Source organism: Choloepus didactylus, chromosome 14 (assembly GCF_015220235.1).
Source record: "Choloepus didactylus isolate mChoDid1 chromosome 14, mChoDid1.pri, whole genome shotgun sequence".
Taxonomy (NCBI): Eukaryota; Metazoa; Chordata; class Mammalia; order Pilosa; family Megalonychidae; genus Choloepus; species Choloepus didactylus.
In genome coordinates, this window is record NC_051320.1 from 43,133,117 (window position 1) to 43,158,563 (window position 25,447).

A 25,447-nucleotide genomic window follows, 5' to 3' on the forward strand; every position below is an offset into this window, starting at 1 on the left:
GTATATTAACTTAATATAGACATTACTAAATTTTTGCTGATCACATGCAGTGTCAGTTTATGATCTTTTGGTGGGTTATAGGATAAAACATTGGCTGATTTAATATCATTCTATGGATTTCTCTCTGACTAAACAGTTTCCTAAGGAATATTGATTAATGTGTTGATGTTTACTTGGAGAAAATATTAAACTGACATGCCACTGAACTCTTTAATCTTATTTTTATAAACTTGTTCCTACCCTGCTTGGCATTTCTATTAACTACTCAGATAAAAACTTAGATAACATGCTTACTGAATTCTCAGGCAAAACAAAACACGGGGAGAAATTTTATGCATTGGCTTTCAAAATCCAAACTAGAAACGATCTCTATAGCTGAAAGTATAGTCTAAAACAGATCAGTTTAACAAGAACATATATTAATCTGTATATTGGTCCAAGATATCCCTTATACAAGTATATATTGACTATGACCTGAATTTGATAAAGTTCATTGGAAAAATATTTGAATGTTTTAGTAGGTTACAAACAGTAAGTTTCAACACTGTAGTAAGGCTGTTAAAAAGGCTTACGTGATGTTGAATGGGAACAGCAGAATTCTTATGTTCAGAGATTAAATTCAGACATATTTTACTTTGCCTTGGAAATCCCACATGTGAATTATGTTCAGTGCTGGCTGTGATATTCTAACAGTGGTCGACAAACTACAAATCTCTGAGGTACAGAAACCAGGATGAGGAAAAGCTTATAATTGTACTACATCAGGAATGTTTGAAGGAACTGGTGATTTTAGCTTGGAGAAAGCCAAACTAAAAGATTCATTTAGGTATTGAATGTGCTGGGTGAGAGGGAATAAACTTGTAATATGATAGTCTAGAGAGAAAGATGATGAAAGTGTTTTTGTTTTATAGCTTTTCAATAACAAAAGGAATGTTCCAGTTCATTTAAGGATAGCTTTTTAAATTAAGCTTGCTGTCCACAATGGTAATGGAGCATTTCATGAAATCAAGAGCTTCCAGTTGCTGCATGCACTCAAACAGAAGCCAAAATCGTTAAAAGAGTATCTGGAGTTGAATTCCTGAATTTGACATTAGGGGAGAGGTAGAACTGAATTCAGTAATTATTAGCTCCCTCCCCCTATGCCATGATTCTAGTGAAGTAGATTTCACCTTCCAAATATTCAGCTGAGATTGTTATGATGTGTAAAGATGAAAAGGTTGGGAAAGTCTACAATTAAAAAGGAAAACTTCCATTTTATGGCTTCAGATAAGAAAGTTGGCTGCAGAAAACATGGCAACATCTTGGGGAGTCTTAGGCAGACAGATGTCAAGGTAGCCCCATGAATCCTACTCCCTAGTTTTCAAAACTGTTTAGTTTTATCCTCATGAGCCTGAGTCAGACCTGTGACTTGTTTCTAACCAACATAATATAGCAAAGGTGAAGGGATTCGCAAATGTATTTAAGATCCCAAGTTGGTTGATTTTGATTTAATCTTGGGTAGGCCTTAACCAAGAAAAAGCCCTTAAAAGAAGAACTGGGCCCTCCCTGGGTGAGATATTCTCCCTGTACTTGATGAAGTAAGCACTTATGTAAGGAGTGACATAGAAAGGAACTGCTGTGGGTTCCCCCAGAACTGTGGGTGGATGCTAGGACCTAAGTGTGGACTCCAGCTGACAGCCAGAAAAGAAGCTCATGCCCTCAGAAGAGGAGGAGGTAGTGTGAAGGCCAAGACAGAGACTGGAGTTTTTGGCCAGAAGCCAAGGAAACCAAGGAATGGCACCAACTTGCAGAAGCTGGAAGAAGCAAGAATGGATTCTCCCTCTAGAGCCTTCAGAAGGAGCACAGTCCTGCCAACACCTTGATTTTGAACTTCTAAAACTGTGAGAGAATACATTTCTGTTGTTTTAAGCCACTAAGTTTATGGTGATTTATTACACAGCGATAGGAGGCTAATACAAATTCCTTTGGTAGTTTTATCATAAATCTATGTTGATTTCCTTTGTACTTAAAAGCAATGAAAAAGTTCCTTGAGCTTTCTTCCCTTGCCAGTTCTTATTACTGCTAGTGGCACATGTCTCAGGAATTAATAAGGCTCATTGTGTGATTGCTAATTAGTGCAAAGCTCTAACAAGTTTCAGAAAATAAATTAGTATGACTTTACTGTGTGTTAAATGGAGCAATTGTGGTTTCTTAGATTTTGTTATAATAGGGAAATGTCATAAAGTTGGCATCAGGGTACCTTTTAATTTTCCAAAATAAATAGTAATTTATTCAATTTGTGATTTGTCTGACATAACTCAGGAAAATTGGTGAGTCACCAAAATTTCTTGGGAATGACTAAAGACTCATGGGTAAGAGAATTTTTTTAGTACAGGATATTTTTTAAAGATGGTTTTATAGGTCACTAAATGGGGGAAAAAAACCATAAGAAGTGCTAGAGATCAGTTTGTAAAAGTCACTTTCTTCTTCTTCTTAATGTTGAATGTTTCCAGATTTAAGGATGGTGGCTATTATATTTCAGCCTTATTCCATTGAGGTATTGGTGAATTTTCCACAATGAAATGGAAAGCTGCTGGAATATGGCTTAGGGTCATTTATCTTGATTTTTCTGAAACTTTATATCCCCATTATGGGTAGTGAGAAAAGGTTGACAGCACTGCTGATGAAGTCTGCTGCTTTAGTGCCTTGAGTATTTGTTGAAGGCCCAGCAACAACATCAGACTGTCATTAACAAAATTTAGATGGGGACTAAATAATTCCAAACAAACAGAATAAAAATAAAATCTTTACAATACCCTTTTACACATATTTTGAGATGCTGTATTCTCAGCACATGCATACGTATTTTTTTCACTCCTGGGCAAACATAGTTTCCATATTTTCTAACCAGAAACAATTTGTAGTTCTCCTTCCAAGGCAACTTTTACTGAGTGTTTTCTATGTACATCCATGTCTGATATTTGAATACCTACCCCTCTGAAAGATTCCAGTTACGCGTACGAAGAGCAGTTATTTCAGAATGAAATCACTGCCAGAAAAGTGTTCCCAAAACAATAGAATTTGAGGATTTATTCCTCAAAGATGTTGGCTCCCTTTCATCAAGTGTTGTGAATATTCAATGTGGAAAAATGATAAAGCAAATTTGGCCAGAGTATATAGTAGTTCTTTGTGGTTCATTATCCCCCCATAATTTTATATATACATGTAAATAAATTGCAAAGAATCAACTGAGATTTAGAGAAGACTTTTACCTAAAAGAGATGTATAGTTCTAGGGAAAAAGCTCATGGGCAGAAGGATAAGGGGAATAGAAAGTGATTAAGAATAACCTCCATTCAGGTAGAAGTATATTAATTTTAAAAAGAAAGATATGTCCTATCTAGGGAATGTTATGTGATCCAGTAAACCTCCAAATTCATCAATTCTTTAAGGTTAACTTATTTGTGAAAGAAAGCATTCAAAGCCCAAACTGCCCATTTAGTTTATGGATTATCTAGATTAAATACATCAGTATATTATTAACTTTGACATTACGATGCATCACCCTTGTACATAGGTAGAGGTGCGTTACTACTCCAAGGAACATGCAGCTGCTAGAGGAGTGTTAACTGGGAAGGCTTTAAAATATGTTCCTACAGAAACCCTTTAACTAAAAGAGACAACTTAGGCTTAAAGAAGAATAAAGGTATACAAAAAACCTATCTTTTCATAACAGGAAGATTAACGTGTCAAAAAGAATTTAAACATATTTGCTATAGCCTGATTGAGTAGAAAGTAGAAGCTCTGCAAATTCTTGGATTTGTGTTTTTTTCACAGATATATCACCAGTACCTAGAACAGTGATGGGCACATTATAAATACATAATAAACATTTGTTTAATAAATGAATAAAGGTATGAGGTGATATTTCACTTTAATGTAAAGATTTTTAACAGGCATGTTCAAAGTCAGAATAAGCTGCTTGGTACTGAAAGCTTTAACTATAGAATACTGAGCATTTGGCTACATATTAGATGAGTAGTTGAACAAAATATTGTTTAAGGTAATTTCAAGCAGTTGTGAAAGTCTGCTATTTTTCAATGTTATTCCACAGAGTTGATTTAAATGATATGATGGATGTTGTGCATTATAGGTGAAGGATAATGACAAGGAACTGCTGATCTGGGTTGGAAATCTGTGAGGTGATAGAAACAGATAATTGATGACCTCTGCACAGGATGGCACTGAGAGGAAGGAAGGAAGGCAGGGAAAAAGGAAGGGTGGAAGGAAGAAAATGACAAGTTGTAAGGCAATCTGATATAGGAGAAAGTATGCAGTTTTCATCCACACAGATATGAGATGATTCTAATTTTTCCAGTTGTTACCTGTGTAGCCAAGGGAAAGCTAACTTTCTCCCAATTTCCTTACCCATATGATGGGGATAATAATATTAACTACCTCAGAAAGTTGTTAAATGACTTAAATGAGAAAAATCTATGTAAAACACTCAGAAGAGTACCAGGTAGATAATAAAGTGTTCTGTAAACAGTGCTCAACATCAGAACTCCATACACTTCATTTTAGGAATGTAATTGAACATTTACATTGCTTGAAACTCTCGTAGCAAACTAGCAGAATGCTGAGGGGTTTTAGTGTCCGTCTTTGAAGGCTGTCTGTCCTGGTTTTGGCAAAGCCTTGACATCATAGACTAATAAAATATATCTTCCTTACATTTTACATGTTATTTATTTTAATATAGTGGTCATTATTGTTATGTTTTAATAACTTGTTTTGTTGATCTGAAATAATAATAGCACTATAGAGAGTACAGCCCTCACTTTTCAGTGTTTTGGATGAGAGTTAAACCTTTAAATGGAGAACATTTTTCTTCTTCACTAAACCCATTTAATGGTTTCATTCTCCTTTATGCTCAATGCACATTGAGAGATAAGCAAGCCCTTTTGTGTTTTGAGCCTTCCAAGCATATCAAATTGTTTTTCCCCAACATTTGAGGTTCTACAAAATGTACATTGGCATTTTTAAGTACTTCAGTTTTAATAAAAAGCCCAAGTGTATGCTGTAGGAAATTTATTTTACATGTAAATGATTCATTTGTATTCAATTAAACTATCATTTAGTAAAACAGTTTAACACTCAAAACTTTCTAAGATTTTTATGGTATGTTTTAGTTTTTTAAAAAATAACTTGTATTTTTGCTGTTCAGAAATAAATCTCAACCCACAAGTCTCAATTTCAGATTTCAATTTCTAGTTCCGAGGTTTGACTTTAGCCTTGCAAATGGCTTCCCTCAGTCTCTACCTAACTGAAACATATATACACCATGATATCAGATCCCATACAAAGCTAAATTATTATTCTTGAGTTCTTAAAATATGTCCCCTCAACAAAGGTTGCTTGAGGTGCTTTTAAGAATCAATCATAGTGACCCCGCCGGAACCTCCACTGCCAGGACATGTTCAAGGTAATTCACAGGTCGGTGGGACAAGCCAGGCTGCGTCTACTCACCTGGAAAGTCTGTGCATCACCAAAAACAGACTCATATCACAGAAATTCCATGAAGGTTGATGAGCTTTCCCTCTCCTCAGTTCCAGGGGGTCAGTCTAAATATGTGGAGGAGCCAAGGACCCAATTTGAAGAACGCATTTCTCAGCTCCGACATTATTGTGAACCATATACAAATTGGTGCCAGGAAACAAACTCAAAAACTAAGCCAAGATGAAAAGTATTGTTCAGCAGGGGGTAGAAAGCTACGGATATCTCCAAAAGGTACCTCCTGGATTTTTTCCAAGACTCAGTGTAATTGGTTTTGCTGGACTTGGACTCCTTTTGGCTACTGGTTCAAAAATAAAGAAGCTAGTGTATCTGCCTAGTTTCATGGAATTAGCTGCCTCAATCTAAAGCTATCATAGTTGCCAAGGTCAATGGGAAGAAATTATATGACTGGGGTTTGCGAGGATATATATATACACAGTCATAGAAGATTTGTGAAAGGAGAACTTTCAAAAGCCAGGAAATGTGAAGATTTCACCTGGAAATAAGTAGGATACTTCTTGCTCTGTCCATTTTAATCAGTATAGGTAAACAGTGGAAACTCCATACAGTAAATCAGTATTTCTACAGAAAAAAAATGACGAAGAAGCCAGTACTGAATGGAATAAATTGGCTTTCTTTTTCATGAAAAACTATACTAGTCCTGTCTGATATCTTGGGTGATGCCATGTTACAAGTGAACTAATTATGAATCTTTTCACCTAGAGGTAATGTACAAGCCTTAGAACTCCTCATATAATTAATATCTGAAGAAAAAAAAAATCAATCATGCAACATTCTATAGTAGAAGCCATGTTGTTACTATGACCCACCAGCAGAAAAAACATTTCATATTATGTCAATCACACACACACACACACCTACCTAAATAACCAAAACAAAATTATAACGAAACAGCTCCTCAATTTACCATAGGCAAATATGCCCTGATATTTTCTTTCCTGTTCTGTTTTGTTCTGTTCTATTTTATTGCTTTCTACTCCACTGTACTTTGTTTAGAATAAAATGCTTACTGATGCACACCAAATTGAATTCATGACCTACTCATGGGTCACAATAGACAATTTCAAAATCAGTGAAATGTGAGACCAATACTAGACAATTATTCAATAATTGTTGCTAAGTAGCAGCCCATCCAGACGATCTCATGAAGACAGACTGCTGGTATTCCAGAAAGAGAAAAGCCTTGTTCTGAGGAGCACCACGCAGTAGGATGGCAGTGTGTTTATTGTCAGAGCTATTGGTGGCAGATTTCTGTCCTAGAGACCAGAATCCCTTAGAGGTCTATATTCTCCCTGTATGGAAAGGGGCAATTCTGGGTTATGCCTGTTATCCTGGTATCCCATCCGGCTTAACCATTGTTCCATATTCTGCATTTAAAGGAAGTGTTATTAATAGTTGTATTAGAATGATCTGGTATGGTATGATAACATAAAGAATTGTATTTTTCATTGAAACTCACAGAATTCAGATTTTACCCGTATGAAGATTTATGAATAATTCTAAGGATAACAGCAAAACCGCAAGTCTCAGGTACGGCAGGGATGGCCCTGGTCCTCTGGTGAAGCCAGGTCCTCTCTTGCTGTGGCAGGCTGCAATCTGGGACCAAATATACAGTGTCTAAGATACGTGTGAGTTCCCGTCACTTACCCAGAAAAGCCATGACCTGGAAACCTCTCCATTTATACTCGTATAATTACGTATCTTCTGTGACTTTTCTCAGGGAGCCATATCCCATACACCCGCAGATTCCAGGTTTGTTTACCATAGACAATCCTAGATAGATGAGGCACATCCTGCTAAAAGCATTCCAAAGGTAAGGACTATCCTCTTAGCAATAGCCATTCTTACGTTTGCCATTAGAGCTACATTACCAGGTTTACAAGAATATTTTTCTGGATCAACTTCTTTCTCTCCTGAGGGTGGCTCCCAACAATTAAAAGAAAATATGGCTTGCAGAGCTGCATTTTTGCCATTTACTTCTCAGATGTCCTTGATGGAGCTCCATTTTGTATACCTGGTTTCTGCCATGGTCTTGTGTACTAGCACATGAGTCATCAATTTCACACAGTTATACGTGAGCACCTACAAGAGGTACTGGGCTGTCTTCTCTTAGTCTTCTGTAAGTGTAGCTAAACTAATACCTTGCTTCCCAGATAAAGTGCTCTCAGACATGAAAGTCTAGGAAAAACTAATTCCTTCTGGTCTTCAGTGGGAGTTGGACAAGTGTTCAGTGCTGCTGCACCTGCTGGTTACTTGGTGTGGCAGCCAGTTCTGTGCTTTGGCCTTTGCAACCCTGTGAGATGCAAAAACTCCCGTGCCATCAGCCTGTGGGGTCAGTGGAAGTGTGACGTATTTATGAGAAATAAATAGTGAGCAGTCCTGTCTTAGATCATGCACAGCACACACTATATCTTTTTTTAAAAGACATTTGTTATTGTGAAATATAAAATATACAAAGAAAAGTGATAACTTTCAAAGTACAGTTTAACAAGTAGTTATAGAACAAATTTCAAAGTATGGTTTGGGTTAGTTCCACAATTTCAGTTGTTTCCTTCTAGCTCTTCCAATACACTAGAGACTAAAAAGAAATACCTAGATATTGATTCAGTAGTTATAATCCATTGTTAAATCCTATCTTGTCTGTTGCTACTCCTCCCTCTTGTTTGATCACTGTATCAATCTTCAGGGATATCTGGCAGTGACCCTAACTTGTTCATATTGAAAGGGGAGGGGATGTTGACATTATGGGGAAGGGAGATACAGCAGGTTGATGCTCTTGAAGATACTGGTGCCTCTGGGTTTCAGGACTTATATGGCATAGGAACAATCTGGAGGTTTTAAGTTTCTGAAAAATAAACTTAGTGAATGAAAGTTTTATAGAGTCTCAGATAGAAACGTAGGTATTCTTTAGGGTTTTCAGAATTACTTTTGGTTGAGGCTTGGCATGCTGTGGCAATTTGGAATATCTAGCTGAAACTTGCATGAGAGTAATCCCTGGTACAGTCTCTTGACTCTATTTGAAATCTCTTAGCCACTGAAACCTTATTTTATTACATTTATTTTACCCTTGTGGTCAGTCCCATGATTCCAGGGCCAGGTTCATCCCTGGGAGTCCTGTCTCATGTTGCCAGGGAGATTCACTCCCCTGGGAGTCATGTCCCACGTAGGGGGGAGGGTAATGAATTTATTTGCAGAGTTGGGTTTAGAGAGAGGCCACATCTGAGCAACAAAAGAAGTTCTCTGGAAGTGAGTCTTAGGCATAATTATAGGTAGGCTTAGCTTCTCCTTTACAGAAGTAAGTTTCATAAGAGCAAACCTGAAGATCGAGGGCTGGATTTTTTAAGTGAGGGTTTCTAATTTCACATAGCATATATTCTATCCAAATTAAACAATCACTGTCTCACATTATCCTCACTTAGTTGTACAATCATCATCACTCTCAACTTTAGACAATTATCATAACCCAAATCCCCCATAATTCTTACACCCCCATTAGGTACTAGTAAGGTATTCCTATTAAATATAGTACATAGCATGCAATAGGCAGTTTTTCCCATATACCACTCTGTTGTTAACTATTTGTACAAGTGTTATACCTTTGAAATAGATCGTGCAAGAACTTTTCTGTATTTGTAGTGCTAATCTGTGAGAAACATGACTTTAAACTTTTACACCTTTCAATCATGTTTGTCTTCAATACAGCACCATTACTTATAATCACCATCACTGTCCATTCCCATACCTTTAAGTTCAACCTCATTAACAAGTCTGTACATATTAGGTACCCCCCCTTCTCTAGCATCTGTCTATTTCTAGGTCCCCTATATTCTACATTTTAAGATTCTGATTTTACATTATTAGGGGGTTCATATTAGTGAAATCATACAATATTTCTCCTTTTATATGTGACATTTCACTCAGCATTATGTCCTCAAGTTTCATCCATGCTGTCGCATGCTTCAGGACCTCATTCCTTCTTAGTGCTGCATCATATTCCATCATATGTATATACCACATTTTGTTTATCCACTTGTCTGTTGAAAGATACTTGGATTGTTTCCATCTTGAGGCAATTGTGAGTAATGCTGCTATGAACATCAGTGTGAAAATGTCTGTTCATATCCCTGCTTTCAGACCTTCTTGGGATATACAGAGTAGTGGAATTGCTGGGTCATAGGACAATTCAATATTTAGTTTCTGAGGAACTGCCAAACAGTCTTCCATAGTGGCTGTACCATTATACATTCCCACCAGCAGTGGATGAGTTCCAATTTTTCCATGTCCTCTCCAGCATTTGTAGTTTCCTCTTTGTTTAGTGGCAGCCATTCTTACAGGTTATAAGATGATATCTCATTGTGGTTTTAATTTGTATTTCCCTAATAGCTAATGAAGATGAACATTTTTTTCATATGCTATTTAGCAATTTGTATTTCCTCTTCAGAAAAAATGTCTATTCATATCTCTTGCTCATTTTGAGAACTTACCATTTATCTATTATTTTTCTTTAATTGCTTGTACTTTAGGTTTAAGGTCTAAGAAGCTACCTCCTATTACTAGCTCTTAAAGACATTTCCCTATATTATCTTCTAGGAGTTTTATGGTACTAGCTCTTATATGTATGTCTTTGATCTACTGAGTTAATTTTGTATAAGGTGTGAGATAGGGGTCTTCTTCTTTCTTTTTATATGGGTATGCAGTTCTCCCAGGCCCATTTGTCGAAGAGACTATTCTGTCTCAGTTCAGTGGATTGGGGGGCTTTGTCAAAAATCAATTGACCCTAGATCTGGGGGTCTATTTCCAAACCCTGTTTTATTCCTTTGATCTATATATCTATCTTTTTGCCAATACCATACTGTTTATACCACTGTGGCTTTATATTAGGCTTTAAAGTCATGAAGTGTAAGTCCTCCCATTTTGTTCTTTTTTAGGATGATTTTGGCAATTTGAGGCCCCTTTCCCTTCCAAATAAATTGATAACTAGCTTTTACAAGTCTGCAAGGTAGGTGGTTGGAATTTTAATTGGTATTGCATTGAATCTGTAGATCATTTTGGGTAGAATTGACATCTTAATGACATTTAGCCTTCCTATACATGAACGTGGAATATCTTTCCACTTCTTTGATTTCTTTTAGCAAAGTTTAGTAGTTTTCTGTGTAGAGGTCCTTTATATCCTTGGTTAAGTTTATTCCTAGATACCTGATCCTTTTAGTTGCTATTGTGAATGGAATTTTTTCTTGATTGTCTCTTCAGTTAGGTCATTACTAGTGTTTAGAAACATTACTGATTTTTGCTCGTTAATCTTGTACCTGCCACTTTGCTGAGTTTGTTTATGAGCTCAAGTAGCTTAGCTGTCGATTTCTCAGGATTTTCCAAATATACGGTCATGTCATCTGCAAATAATGAAAGTTTTACTTCCTTTCAAATTTGTATGCCTTTTATTTCTTTTTCTTACCTAGTTGTTCTGGCTAGAACTTCTAGAACAATATTGAATAATAGTGACAGTGGACATCCTTGTCTCATTCCCCATCTTAGGGGAAAGGCTTTCTGTCTCACACCATTGAGTGCTATGCTGGCTGTGGGTTTTTCACATGTGCCCTTTATCATATTGAGGAATTTTCATTCAATTCCTTACTTTTAAAGTGTTTTTCTCAGAAAAGGATGCTGAATTTTGTCAAATGCTTTTTTCAGTGTCAATCAAGATGATCATGTGATTTTTTTTTTCCTTTTCAGTTTGTTAATGCATTGTATTACCTTGACTGATTTTCTTACGTTGAACCACCCTTACAAACCTAGAATGTACCCCACTTGGCCATGGTGTATGATTCTTTTAATGTGCCTTTGGATTCAATTTGCAAGTCTTTTGTTGAGAACTTTTGCATCTATATTCATTAGGAAGATTGGCCTGTAGTTTTCCTTTCTTGTAGTATCTTTATCTGGTTTTGGTATTAGAGTGATGTTAGATTCGTAAAATGAGTTAGGTAGTGTTTCTTTTTCTTCAGTAATTGAAAGAGTTTAAGCAGGAATGGTGTTAGTTCTTTTTTGAAAGTTGGATAAAATTCCCCTGTATAGCCATCTGGCTCTTTTTGATGACTGATCGGGTCTTTTTACTTGAGATTGGTTTGTTGAGGTCTTCTTTGTCTTCTTGAGTCAGTATAGGTTGTTCATGTGGTTCCCGGAAATTGTCCATTTCCTCTGAGTTGTCTAGTTTGTTGGCAAATAGTTGTTCATAGTATCCACTTATGCGTTTTTTTGGGGGGAGGGGGGTGCGGATCCATAGTAATGACCCCTTGCTCATTTATGATTTTGTTTATTTGGATCTTCTTGCTTTTTGAGTTTGTAAGTCTAGCTAAGGGTTTTTCAATCTTGCTCATCTTCTCAAAGAAACAACTTTTGTTTTTATTATTTTTGGTCTCCAGATTACTTATTTCTCCTTTAATCTTTGTTATTTCTTTTCTTCTACTTGCTTTAGGGTTAGTTTGCTGTTCTTTCTCTAGCTTTTTCAATTGTTCACTTAGGTCTCTGGTTTAGCTCTTTCTTCCTTTTTTTTTTAAATTCAATTTTATCAAAATTGTTCACATAAAATCATCCATAGTGTACAATCAGTTGTTTATGGTACCATTATATAGTTGTGCATTCATCACCACAATTATTTTTTTTTCAATTTTTGGAACATTTTCATTACTCCAGCAAAGAAATAGGAATAAAAAAGAAAACTCAAATCCTCCCATACCCCTCACCACTGCCCCCCTCCATTATTGACTCATAGTATTGGTATAGTACATTTGTAGAATGTTAAAATACTGCTAACTGTAGTGTACAGTTTGCAATAGGTATATTTTTCCCTTGTATACTCTTTTATTAACTTCTAGTTATAGTGTCATACATTTGTTCTAGTTCATGAAAGAGATTTCTAATGTTTGTACAGTTAATCATGGACATTGCCCACAACAAGATTCACTGTTTTATACAGGCCCATATTTTAACCTCCAACTTTCCTTCTGGTGACATATGTGTCATTAAACGTCCCCTTTCCACCACAGTCACACACACTTCAGGACTGTTAGTTATTCTCACAATAACGTGCTATTGTTACCTCTGTTCATTTCCAAACTCTTAAGTTCAACCTAGTTAAACATTCTGCTCATAATAAGCAACCGCTCCCCATTCTTTATCTTCATTCTATATCCTGGTAACCTATATTTCATGTCTATGAGTTTATATATTATAATTAGTTCATATCAGTGAGACCATACAACATTTGCCCTTTTGTGTCTGATTTATTTCTCTCAATATCATGCCTTCAAGTTTTCTTCAACCCTTTTTTAAAGATGGTTTTGTTCACACACTATACATTCCGTCCTAAGTAAACAATCAGTGGTTCCCTGCATAATCACATATTTATGCATTCACCACCATCACCACTATCTATATAAGGACATTTCCATTTTTTTCCAGAAAGAAAGAGGAAGAGTCAAAAAAGGTGGAGAGACAAAAGAAAAAGAAAAAGATGGTAGCTAAAAAGCAACAAAAGGCAAGATAGAATTAAAGTATAATAAAAGAGTCAGACAACATCACCAATGCCAAAAGTCCCACACCCCTCCCTTATATCCCCCTCTCACAGGCATCTAGCTTTGGTCATCAAAGCTGCCACATAAAAGGAAGCATAATACAACGTTTCTGCCAACTATATTCTCTGGTTTGCATTGATTGTATTTTTTCCTCAGTACCACCCCATTTTTGACACTTTGCAAGGTTGACATTCATTTGTTCTCCCTCATGTAAAAACATACTTGTACATTTTATCACAGATGTTGAGCACTCTAGGTTTCACTAAGTTACACAGTCCCAGTCTTTATTTTCTCTCTTTCCTTCTGGTGTTCCACATGCTCCTAACCTTCCTCTTTCAATCATACTCACACTCAACTTTGTTCAGTGTACTTACATTGTTGTGCTACCATCACCCAAAGTTGTGTTCCAAAACTCTCACTCCTGTCTTTTCCTATCTGTACTGCTCCCTTTGTATTTTATGTAGCTCAGGTATCTTGCTCACAAACTCTTTCATTGTCTGTCAGAGAATATTTTAAACCTCCCTCATATTTGAAGGGCAGTTTTGCTGGATTTGGGATTCTTGGTTGGTGGTTTTTCTCTTTCAGTATCTTAAATATATCACACCACTTCCTTCTTGTCTCCATCGTTTCTACTGAGAAATCCACACTTATTCCTATCAAGCTTCCTTTGTATGTGATGGATCACTTTTCTTTTGCTGCTTTCAGGATTCTCTCTTTGTCTTTGATGTTTGATAATCTGATTATTAAGTGTCTTGACATAGATCTATTCATATCTATTCTGTTTTGGGTACACTGCGCTTCTTGGATATGAAATTTTATGTCTTTCATAAGAGATGGGAAATTTCCAGTAATTATTTCCTCTATTGCTTCTGCCCCTTTTCCGTTCTCTTCTCCTTCTGGGACACCCATGACACATACATCATGCACTTCATGTTGTCATTCAGTTCCCTGAGACATTGCTCATATTTTTCCATTCTTTTCCCTATTTGTTCTTTTTATGTAGGATTTCAGGTTTCTTCTTCTCTGGTTCCTGAATGTTTTCTTCTGCCTCTTTAAATCTGCTGTTGTATGTCTCCTTGTGTTTTTCATCTCTTGGGTTGTGCCTTTCATTTCCATAGATTCTGCCAGTTGTTTTTTCAAACTTTCAATTTCTAACTTATGTTTGCCCAGTGTTTTCTTTATATCCTTCATCTCTTTTGCTATATCTTCCCTAAACTCATTGACTTGGTTTTTGAATTGATTTAGTATATTTGTTTCAAAATCTTTGATTGTTTCATTAAAGTGAAACAATATCTCAACTGTATCTCAATTGATGTGTAAGTTTGTTCCTTTGACTGGGCCATATCTTCATTTTTACTAGTGTGATTTGTAGTTTTCTGTTGTCTAGGCATCTGGTTTCCTTGATTACCCCAAACAGATTTTCCCAGGCCAGAATGGGCTCAGCTCTCAGAAGGGACTATATTCTGTGTCAGGTTTCCCTGAGGCTGTGTCTTGGAAGACTGACAGACTTTCCTGTGAGGCCTCTAGCCATTGTGCTTTTCCTAACCAGCCTAGCAGGTGGGTCTGTCAGCCTCTTGCTCCTCATTGGTGTAAAACGGTGTGACCCCTTTAATTCTCAGCTTAAATTGTTTCTGTTTTTACTGTTTTCCCCCAGGCCCTTGGGTCTGAGTTCTGGACAGAGGGTAGGCACTAGAGCTAGTCCCCATCTCCTTCCTGTTAGGGGAGATATGCCCCCGAGAGAGTTATCTTCTGCACTTGAATCACTGTTTTGTCTCTCTGACTGTTAACTCCACCCATGTCTGGACAGAGTACTGAAAACTGAAAATGGCTGGGACTTTCTCCACTGAGCCACTCAGGTTGAGAGAGAGAAAAAGGGAAAGAAAGCCCCTTTTCAGAGCCAGTCCACAGCCCTCCACCGCCCCCTCCCCCGCCCAGTTTCACCCATCAGCCAGAGATAGCACATGGTCTCCTGGGCTCTCTTTCCTGGGACACAGGAGTTTTATGGCTCCCTAAGGTCAGCTGTCTCTAAAAGCCTCTGTATTTTTTTTTTTAATTTAATTTTTTTCCCCATCAGTCCCATCTCCTCTCCACTGGGAGCGACGTCAGGGTACTTTGCTGCTTGTTAGGGGTTTGTCTATGTTTGTAGCTTGTATTCAGCAGTCCACATTTGTTAATTAAAACCCCTGTTGGAGCTAGGCTGAGCTATATTCGCTTTCTCCCACAGCAAGGTCTTGCATCTCAGCCTGCTGTGGGGGGGAAGGGGGTCCTGGCGTAGTTCTACAGTTTTTTCTTACAGCTTTTATGCTTCTCAGCCATTGCACCCATCCCAGGTTGGTGTACAATGTGTGGACACTCACTGTTGTCCCCCAGCAGTTGTTCCAGATTATTTACTAGTTGTTCCTGGTTGTTTATTGCTCCAGCGTACTAACTAAATTCCACACTTCTCTATGCCACCGTCTTGCCCTTCCTATCTTTCTTCCTTTTTCAATGTATGCACTCAGAGCCATGCAGCACCACCTTTGCTGCATCACATACATTTTGATATGTTGTATTTTCATTTTCATTCATCTCCAGATATTTGCCGATTTCTCTTGCAATGTCTTTTTGACCCACTGATTGTTTAAGAGTATGTTGTTTACCCTCCATGTACTTTGTGACAGTTCTGGTTCTTTGGTGATTATCGACTTCCAGTGGCATTCCATTATGGTCAGAGAAAGTGCTTTGAATAATTTCAATCTTTTTAATTTACTCAGACTTGTTTGTGCCCCAGCATCTGCTCTATCCTGGAAAATGTTCCATGAGCACTAGAGAAGAATGTATATCCTGGTGTTTGGAGATGCAACAATCTATATATGTCTGTTAGGCCTAAATCATTTACAGATTGTTTAGGTTCTCTGTTTGCTTATTGGTCCTTGATCTAGTAATTCTGTCCATAGAAGAGAGTGGTGTATTGAAGTCTCCCACTATTATTGTAGAAATGTCTCCTGCTCCCTTCAGTTTTGCCAGTGTTTGCATCATGTACTTTAAAGCTCCTTGACTGGGTACATAAACATTTATAATTGTTATTTCTTCTTGGTGTTGTCACTTTTATTAGTATATAGTGTCCTTCTTTGCCTCTTATGACATCTTTGCTTTTAAAGTCTATTTTGTCTGATATTAGTATAGCTACCCCTGCTTTCTTTTGGTTACAGCTTGCATGGAATATTTTTTTCCATCCTTTCACTTTCAATCTCTTTGTGTCATTGGGTCTAAGTTGAGTCTCTAGTAAACAGCGTATCGATGGATCATACCTTTTAATCCATGGCCGGCCGCAGGGTTCAGGGGTAGGCACTGTGCACTGTAGCCATGTCTCTGTGTGGCTAACACAGGTCTGTTGGTTCCTGAGTTTCCAGCTGCAGAATTGAGAAGCATTATTTCCCAGCTGATTGTGGAAATGGGAGTGTGCGAGTACACTCTGGCTGGCCCATTGAATAAACTTACCCCATCCTTTCAGTTGTAATTTCTCTGCTTTTTCATCCAGGTCCCCCCTATATTGTAGAGGTCCTTCTCTGGATGCTTGTACCCTGGAACCACTGTCCCAGTTATTTTCTTCCTTTTCTCTAGTTATTTCCATGGGGTAAAGTTCGCTCTGCCTCTCCTATTCTGCCATCTTCCTGTAAGTCTATATATCTTTCTATAGAGTTTTGGTCATGTATCCCATGGGGAAAAGCTACAGTTTATTCTATTGTTCATTACCACATTTTTTTGCAATTGGCTTTTTATACAACTATGATAATAAAAGTTCATTTAATAAAAATGTACATACAACATGTTTATTTCTAAAGAAAGTTGGTAATGAACACATAATTTGCCCAAAGCATTTGTCATCAAGAATTCCTGAAGCTGAAGACACAGCTAAGCCTTGGTTGAACCAAAAGAAACTGTGAGACAATAAATCCGTGTTCTTTTAGGCCACAAAGTGTATGGTATATTAGTACACAGCAATAGATAAGTAATGTCATGATTATTACTCTAAGGAAACTATAAATCTGGGACTACTTGAAATGAAACATTTGCCATGCCATTTATTTTCAGTATTTCATAGCTTAACAAATGTCATTCCTTTTCCAAATTGCCTTCTGAGAAGTTAAACTTGGATTGTAATTTCATTTAATAGTACCTAACAAGCCTAAGTTTATTTTTCAACCCTCACCAGTCTGTTGGTCCAAAAAAAAAAAAAAAATGTTGACCTGAACAATAACAAATCAAATTCCTCTGACTGATGGCCTCCAAATTGCATTACTGCTGAACATCACCCTTACTTAAAAGAATCTCTAAGGGAGTCTCACATGTAGGCATAAACAGTCTTAGCTCCTTTCCTTTTAGCCCTTTTGGTGTCCACTCTCCATGAACCCATGTTTCCGGACAGAGATGCCTTTTCAAGATCTCTGACTTGAATACGTGCAGTCCAGGAAACTGTACGTATTCTTGCTTTCAAACACTTTCCATTAATATGCTAGAGTCATGATGTACGCTTTGCAGAAATGAGGAAAATGTCCTTCTGTCATAAGTCCATACTTTACTTTGTCACTCATACCCCAAAATTTCACTATATATACCCTCCAGTTTTATAGGGTCCCTTGTGTCAACAGCTCCTTCTGTCCTTATCACACCCCCTCCTATGGTCCCCAGAGTTTGGTCCTATTTCATAGGCCTGAACTCAGCATCATTTTTTCTCCCCCTATCACTGGCCCCAGGTCTCTGCAGTCAGTCTCCTTGAAGGCTTCTGCTCCCGTGCATGTCAGCTAATGAAATTAAGAGTTGTGGTGTTCAGTTCTGAGAAGCCATCAGACTGGTACAGACATTCCTAAGTAACAATCCATGATTATTTAGTATTTGCACAAAATTATTCATGGCTCCTTCACAATCAAATTAATTATGAAAATTAAATGAGATTGTATATTTTAGAATACCCCTCATAATGTCTAAAATAAAGTAGGCATCTAGCAAATTAATTCTTTCAGTCATCAAACATTTGACCAAATACAGTTTGTCAAACTCAAAGCTAAGAATCAGCATTACAAAAATGAAGGAGACAGATTTGCCTTCAAGGAAATAGAAAGAAAAGTCAGAAATCTAATTAAATGATGCAGGAAAGTGCTGCAAGTTCTATTAGTTGGAATTTTCTGGCTTCTTGCATCCAAAGGCATCCAAATTCAAAGTGATTTAACAATAACGTATCATACTGGTCTTCACAACTAAAAGCCTAGAAGTACACTTGTATTGGGGAGCAGTTAAATTGAACTATTCTGTTTCTTTATTATTCTCTTAGTCCTGCTTTGTCTCATGTGGGGAAACTTTGTTCTCAGATTGTGCTGGCAGTATCTTTCACACTCAGTGTGATAGAGAACCCAGTTCTGTCTCTTAAAGGTAAGAAAACTTATTTCCTAGGAGACCTAGGAAATCCTCTTCTCCATCTGTAAGTCCCATAATTTCTTAGGCCACTGGCAAAATAAGAAAGGCCTTTCCTTGGTGGCTTAGACCAGTCCAGAGCCTCCCATCAATCTGGATCAATTCCCCTATTCATGTTGCTGCCACACAAAAAAGAGGAACAGAAAGTCTACTCACAAGCACTGTGATGAAAGACGCAGCCAGAGTATAGGAGGAGCACAAAGAAAGGAATGCTAATAACACTGTTCCTTGCAGAAGAAAAGAAGTAACCAGGGAATCCTTCAAGGAGGAGATGTCCCTGAAGTGGATTCAGAGGAAGGGGTTGGGGGAAGGATGACGAGTAAATGTTGATCATACACACAAGGCGGCAAAAGGAACTTCAAGGATTATGATAAGTAATGGAATCATAAAACCATATCCTGTGTTTGTGGATTTGCATTTTGACTGGTATGACAATGGAGTAGATGGTGAAGTAGAGTCGCAGGCACTACACCAGCTGAGAAGTCAAGAGAGGTTGATTGGACTAAATCATGAAGAGCCTGAGTTTGAACTTTATTCTGCAGAGCCACTGAAGATTTTCAGGGGATTGATAAGCACACTCATATATTAGAGCCATCTCTAGTGGCTGAATGGAGGATGCATGATGATAAAGTCCAAAACCAAGGCAGTAGCCACGGAGATAAAGATGGTCATGATGTAGAACTTCACAACTTCAAAACCTATATAATCTGGAAGATAAGGGGAAAAAAAACATGTCATTCAATAGTATATTGGAATCTGGAGACAAAAATGGTTTTAAGAGAATTTCAGTTCTTATTAAGGTGGGTTGAGTGTGAAGGCCTGAAGTAAATCTGGTGGAACCTACCAGAAAGCAATTGAATCAAGGCATTTGAAACTTAGAGGAGGGGTCTGGGATGGTGACATACAAGCAAGACATTGGTCCACAGGTAGTAGTTGAAGGTAGTAAAAACAGATTGTTTTAAAACGTGAACATTTAAGGGTTAGAGAAAGGAAGAGGGGTCCTCAAAGAAAATTGGGCAGAAATGACAGAGATAGAAGTACAATTAATAAAAGTAAGAATGGCAACATTCATTGAGTACTTAATTTAGCTAGGTATTCTATTAATCAATGGACACTTCTTATCCCACTTAATCCACAGAAAACACAAGAAATTCTCATCATTATTTTCTTCATTGTACAGATTAGACAAGGAAGACTCAGGAAGGTTAGACAAGTTTTCTCAATGTTAAACAACTAGTTAAGGAGTTTACAGCAAACTGTTTCTTTTTAAATAATTTCACTGTGAATCAAAGCATCCAGGTATTTTGATTGTACCCTATACACTTAAGGGCACAGACTAGTTTTTGGTTTTGTGTTTTTTTTTTTCCCTTGAGTCCTTTTAGGACAAGATAGGGTTAAAACACCACTAGAAGTTCAGAAAACCTGGATATTATCTTCTTGTGAAATTGGTAGAAAGCACCCTTTGAACCTGCCTGCAGAACAATAAACTCTCATCCTTAGGGGAAATTGGGGCTTTCCTTTCTACTTCCACTATTATTTTACCCTCAAGGGGGTTTTCTACAATGAGGCCATGCTAGTTGGGGAATAAATTTTAATGGAAATATGAAAGAGATACAAATGGAATTGGCCTTTAATGATGTTTACCTCCACATGTGGTATGTTATCTTTGTTCTTCTTGAATCTTACTTGGTAATTTGTTCTCTCCCTGCCATTTTGACTACTGTAGTTAGACCAAGTTATACCACAAGGGGAACTTGTGGCGTGCAGGGTAAGTGAAACTAGGAATGGAAGACTTGACTTTAGATATTTTTCTTTAAACTGTCTCATCTTATGTTGTCTTTATTTTATTCTGTTTCATTTTTCTTTCATATTTTGAAGTATTAACTAAAGTTTCTCACATATTGTCTGATACCCCTTACCCTTCTATAAGATAATGAAGGCATTCCATGTTAACTGCTGTTAAGGAAAATACGGGGCTGATGAGCAAAGGAGAAAGGAACCAATAATTTCATTTAAGTTTCAAAGGCTATCCTTCAGAGGATTGGGCAGAAATTTGGGATGATTAGTTTGAAACATCATGTTTTTGATGAAGAATTTTTGGCATGGAGCCCTGGGCTCTCCTGTCTTCAAGGGCTGAAATCTGGGGGTTGAGCAGAGAGGAATAAAACCATAATAAGATTAGGAAGAGTAAAGAGACATTCAGCACGTATCCCTTGCCTTCATAGAGCCTGAGATAAAGGACCCTAGAGAAAAAAATAGCTTCATGGTTATTTTAGGCAGCTATGCACAAGGATGCAGCCCTATCCCCTGGTCCTCCCCTGCCCTATGTGCCCCATGTCATAGGAACAATGAAATGATTTCCACAAGGAACATGGAAGAGGGGAGAAGATTTGGGCATTGCCATCCAGTGTCTTTAGGTTAATGTCATACTGGACCAGTAGACATAGACCTCATATCCACTAAAGTGAAAGATCCACTGAGCATCCATGGATCTAAAGGTGCTGCACCATCAGCAATGACCTGAGAGTCGACCTGAAAGTCAGCCAAAGACTAGGCTCAGCCGATACGGATTATGTTATTCTTAAGGATCATATCACCTCATTGCGTATCTTGGCACTATGTAAATCCCCCAGAACTTTAGATGCCACCTGCCACCCAAGATGTTAATAAAGTGACAGCATGACCAGGTTTCCAACATTCAGAAAATGAGGGGCAGGGAAGGTGAAAATTGAACTGAAGTTTTGGTATCATAAATTCAAGTTATAGGTTTTCCATGAATGGTATATAAATTCTGTGTCATGCCAACTACATTTGTTCTTGCCTCTCAGAATTGTAAGATTAAAATCCAGAAAGCAAGACTAAAAAGATAGACAAGAAACTGAAGACTTAGCTCTCCTTCTAATCTAGGCCTTAAGCAGAAGACGAAAGACATCTTCACTGCACCCATGTCATGGCAGCCTATCTTATCGGGCAGAAGCTTTGACGGGGACTTGCTGCTAACACCCTGGATTTAACAAGTGATGTGCATTTTCCTGGATGCCCATTAGACTGTCATCCTCAGGAATCCAGGTGGGAATAGATAGCAGGTGGAAGATTAGGATTTCCTGATCCTGGATACCACTTATCACCTGAGAAAGGACTGATGTTACACAGTTAAATATAACAAAATCTGTTTGTTCCAACAGCCAGTCTATTTCACATCACAAGGAGGTAAGACATTTCTTTTAAAATACAAAGCAAAATATCATCCTAGTTGTCAGTGGCAGTGACATTTGTGCCCATTGTAACATCAAAACATCTGCCAAAAAGTACAAGTGGCAGCTTCAGATTTTCAAGTTTTATTTACATGTCTACATTGGCATCAGTTCATTAAGAGAGGTATTTCTATGGATTGGTTTAACGTGTGTACGCAAATATGCCTGTATGTATAAAGGTATATGTTCTTAATATAGAAAAATATAATGCAAATGTCAAAAGATGTGGAAGTGCTCTTTAGTATACAAGATGATTGATAAATTTAGAATGTTTAAAAAAGGCAAAGGACATCAAAGCTGAAATCTATTAATTATAATTTGATTTACTGAAAGTGTAGCACTCCAGAGATTATTTCTAATTATAATTCTAGTGACAGATGCTGGCAATAAGACCATTTTTTATATATACTTCTGTCATACACAAAGAATAATCATATGATATTCCTTCTAAAACATAAAAATAACATCTCTAACATATACCTGACACTTTGGGATTGTGATCTTGCTCTGACATTTTCCATGTCTTCTTATATCCTACAAATGTAGGCTAAGATGCAGAGCAGTAAAATGAGAGATACAGAGTAATCAAGATATAAAAAGATATCCTCAGCAAACGTGGCCAGCAGTAATCCAATACAACTTGGTTGGAGTCATGCTTATTTAGGGCCAATTCAATTTAGTTCAAATAATAATTGACACATATTCCAGTCACTGGGCAGAGTGGGTTTAAAAATATGATTAGATATTACCTCTGCCTAACAGTAACTTATAGATAGTATTGGAAACGAATTCAAAATTTCTCACATACTACGATAAGGGCCAATATTGAGATATGCTTAGAGCTCTATGGGAGCATAGTAGATCTGTCTTCTTTCAACAGTCGGAGGGGGGTAGGGAGTAAGCAACATGAGATTTTTTTTGGGAGGGGGGGTGCAGAGAGGAGTGGTGATTCCAGGAAGAACTTCTGGAGAAGATGAAGTATGAATTTAGTCTTAAAGGATATATTGAAACCCTCCAGGAAAATGGGCCTCCGCACAAATGTCCTCCCATTCTACTTGTTCCCCACTCCCCTCACTCCCACCCCAGAATGGTGAGAAGGTAGAGCTTTCCTATTCCCACTTCTGTGATACCACTCATCATCCAAGCCCATCTGGCCACCTCACCTACTTTCTCTCAAAATTCCAGATATCTTTGAGATATAAAGGCAGTTCAAAAGTTGAAATCTCACCCTGTTCCAGTTTGCTAATGCTGCCGTTTTGCAAAACACCAGAAATGGATTGGCTTTTATAAAGGGGGTTTATTCAGTTACAAAGTTACAGTCTTAAGGCCATAATGTGTCCAAGGTAAGGCATCAACAATAGGGTACTGCCACTGGAAAAAGGCCATTTGGCATCTGGAAAACCTCTGTTACCTGGGAAGGTACATGGCTGGTGTCTGCTTGCTCCCAGGTTGTGTTTCAAAATGGTGTTCTCTGAAATATTGTTCTTGGGGCATTTTGACCTTTCTTAGCTGTAGCTCCTCTTTAAAATGTGTCATCAGTTGCTCTTCAAAATGTCACTCACGGCTGCTCTGAGTTCCTTCTGTTTGTCAGCTCCAGTGATTTAATTCAGACCCACCCTGAATGGGTGGGGTAACACCTCCATGGAAATTAACCAATCAAAGGTCTTGCCCACAGTTGATTGAGTCACATCTCCATGGAAGCATTCAATAAGTAGTTTCCAACCTAATCAACACTAATAACTCTGCCCCCACAAGATTGCATCAAAGAACATGGCATTTTGGGGGACGTGATACATCCAAACTGGCACAACCCTTTCCATCAACCTACAAATTTTCTCAGACTATTTGCATCTTCTTGGTTATATACCCTATTCATGGTTCAAAAGCCTCTTAACTGATGCTGGGGTAGCACCTAATGTTATGGGATAAATGCTCCTCCTGCAGGTATTCCCTGGTAACATAGAACTAATTTATCCAAAGAAAAAACCCTACTCATGAGGTTTATGCTCTGGAAAAACTTTGAATAGCCCCTCTTGCCTTCAACTAAAAGTGTAAAGTCAGCCAAGTACAAGGCTTCTCCCTCAGGCTATGCAGGCGTATTTTGAGGTTAGATTTTGAGGATGGAAACACAGGTGTGGAGGTTTCTTTCCATGCCCTCCCTGCCCCCTATTTTGTCTAGTTTTCTCTTCGGGTCAATACCAATACACAATTTACATAGATAATATATGAGGCAGTCTGCTAAACTTGTAGATATTCCTTCCACCATTACCATACGGTCACTGTCTATTGAATGGACACATTTTTTAAAAACTTATTTTTTTTGAATGGTATTAAAGGATGAAGAGAGAGAACTGATTTTAGTGTGGAGATGTTACTATGTCAAATAATGCCACCTAGGTTGTATCCAGATTTATAAAGTGACTGTATTCTGGACGAGTTCCTATATATCATGGAGGTGAATAATCATGGTCCTAGCTAAGGGAGATTTCATATTTACTCCATTTTGCTCTCCAAGTACAAGTGCACTGCATGTTCCCTACCATCTTTATCCACCACTGGTACCAGTCTACTTGCTGTTGAAGTCCCTACTCTTTGCAGAAAACATTGCATGTATGGAGTAACACAGACAGGGAATGAGGAAAGTTTTAGGTTAGTGAAGGGGGGAAAAGTGCTCATTTGACCAGGTGAAGTAATGACTCTATCTAACCTCTTTGTTCTTGGCCCCAGTAATCTGTGTGCTTCTCTCATCACCTTTTCCCTTGATCTCACCTCCCTCTTCTGCCCTGGGAAATTTTTCTAGTCTAGTAGAGGCAGAGGGTTCTCTCATTTCTGCCCTTTCATTTTCCTCCCTTTCATCAGTAAATACAGAATAGCTCAGTTGCTTGAATAGATGTGTGTATACAGGGCTGGTTAGAGGAAAAGCAGAGAAGAGTAAGGGAACAATGCACTCCCTAGACGAAAAAATGCACGCACAATTTGATAATATCTTTATAATATTATTTGGGCTTAAGAAAAGGAAGAAAGGATTTTCCAGACAGACAAAACATAATCTAAGGTACTTTGGAGTGGAATGCATGTTTTATTCAGAGTTCTACAAATGTCAGATCATTTTGACTATTTTAGGTCATAGTACACTTGGATTTTATTCTAACAATGTTGCGCTATTAGTGATTTGTTTTAAGCAGGGGAGTGATTTATGTTATAGAAAGATCACCCTGGCTGTTTAGTCAAAGACCATAGGGGTTAAGAGTGGAGGTGGGGTGTCAATTAGGAGGCTATTGCAGTAGCTTAGATGACAGATAATGGTAGCTTGTTCTAGGACTGTAGCGGTGGATATGAAGAGACATGGTCAGATTTAGGTTACATGTTGACAGCAGAATCTAAAAGGACTTGGCTGATGGGCTGACCATGAGATGTGAGGAAGAGCCAGGAAGGAAGAAAAATTCATAGCCATATACTTTTTCCTGAGAACTAGATGGATAATCGAAATGATAGTACTTGGGAGAGAGCACATTTGGGGGTTGGAAATTAAAAGTTTCACTTTTTGCAGGTAATTTTTGAGGTGCAATTAAACATTGAAATGAAGATGTTGAGAACAAAGGTTGATACTCCTGCAGAAGAC

At 37.8% G+C, this 25,447-nt stretch overlaps 1 pseudogene; it reads left to right on the forward strand.

Moving 5' to 3' along the window:
- The first annotated feature begins 5,451 nt into the window (after window positions 1–5,451).
- Window positions 5,452–6,041, forward strand: LOC119509302 (annotated as a pseudogene).
- Window positions 6,042–25,447: the final 19,406 nt, after the last annotated feature.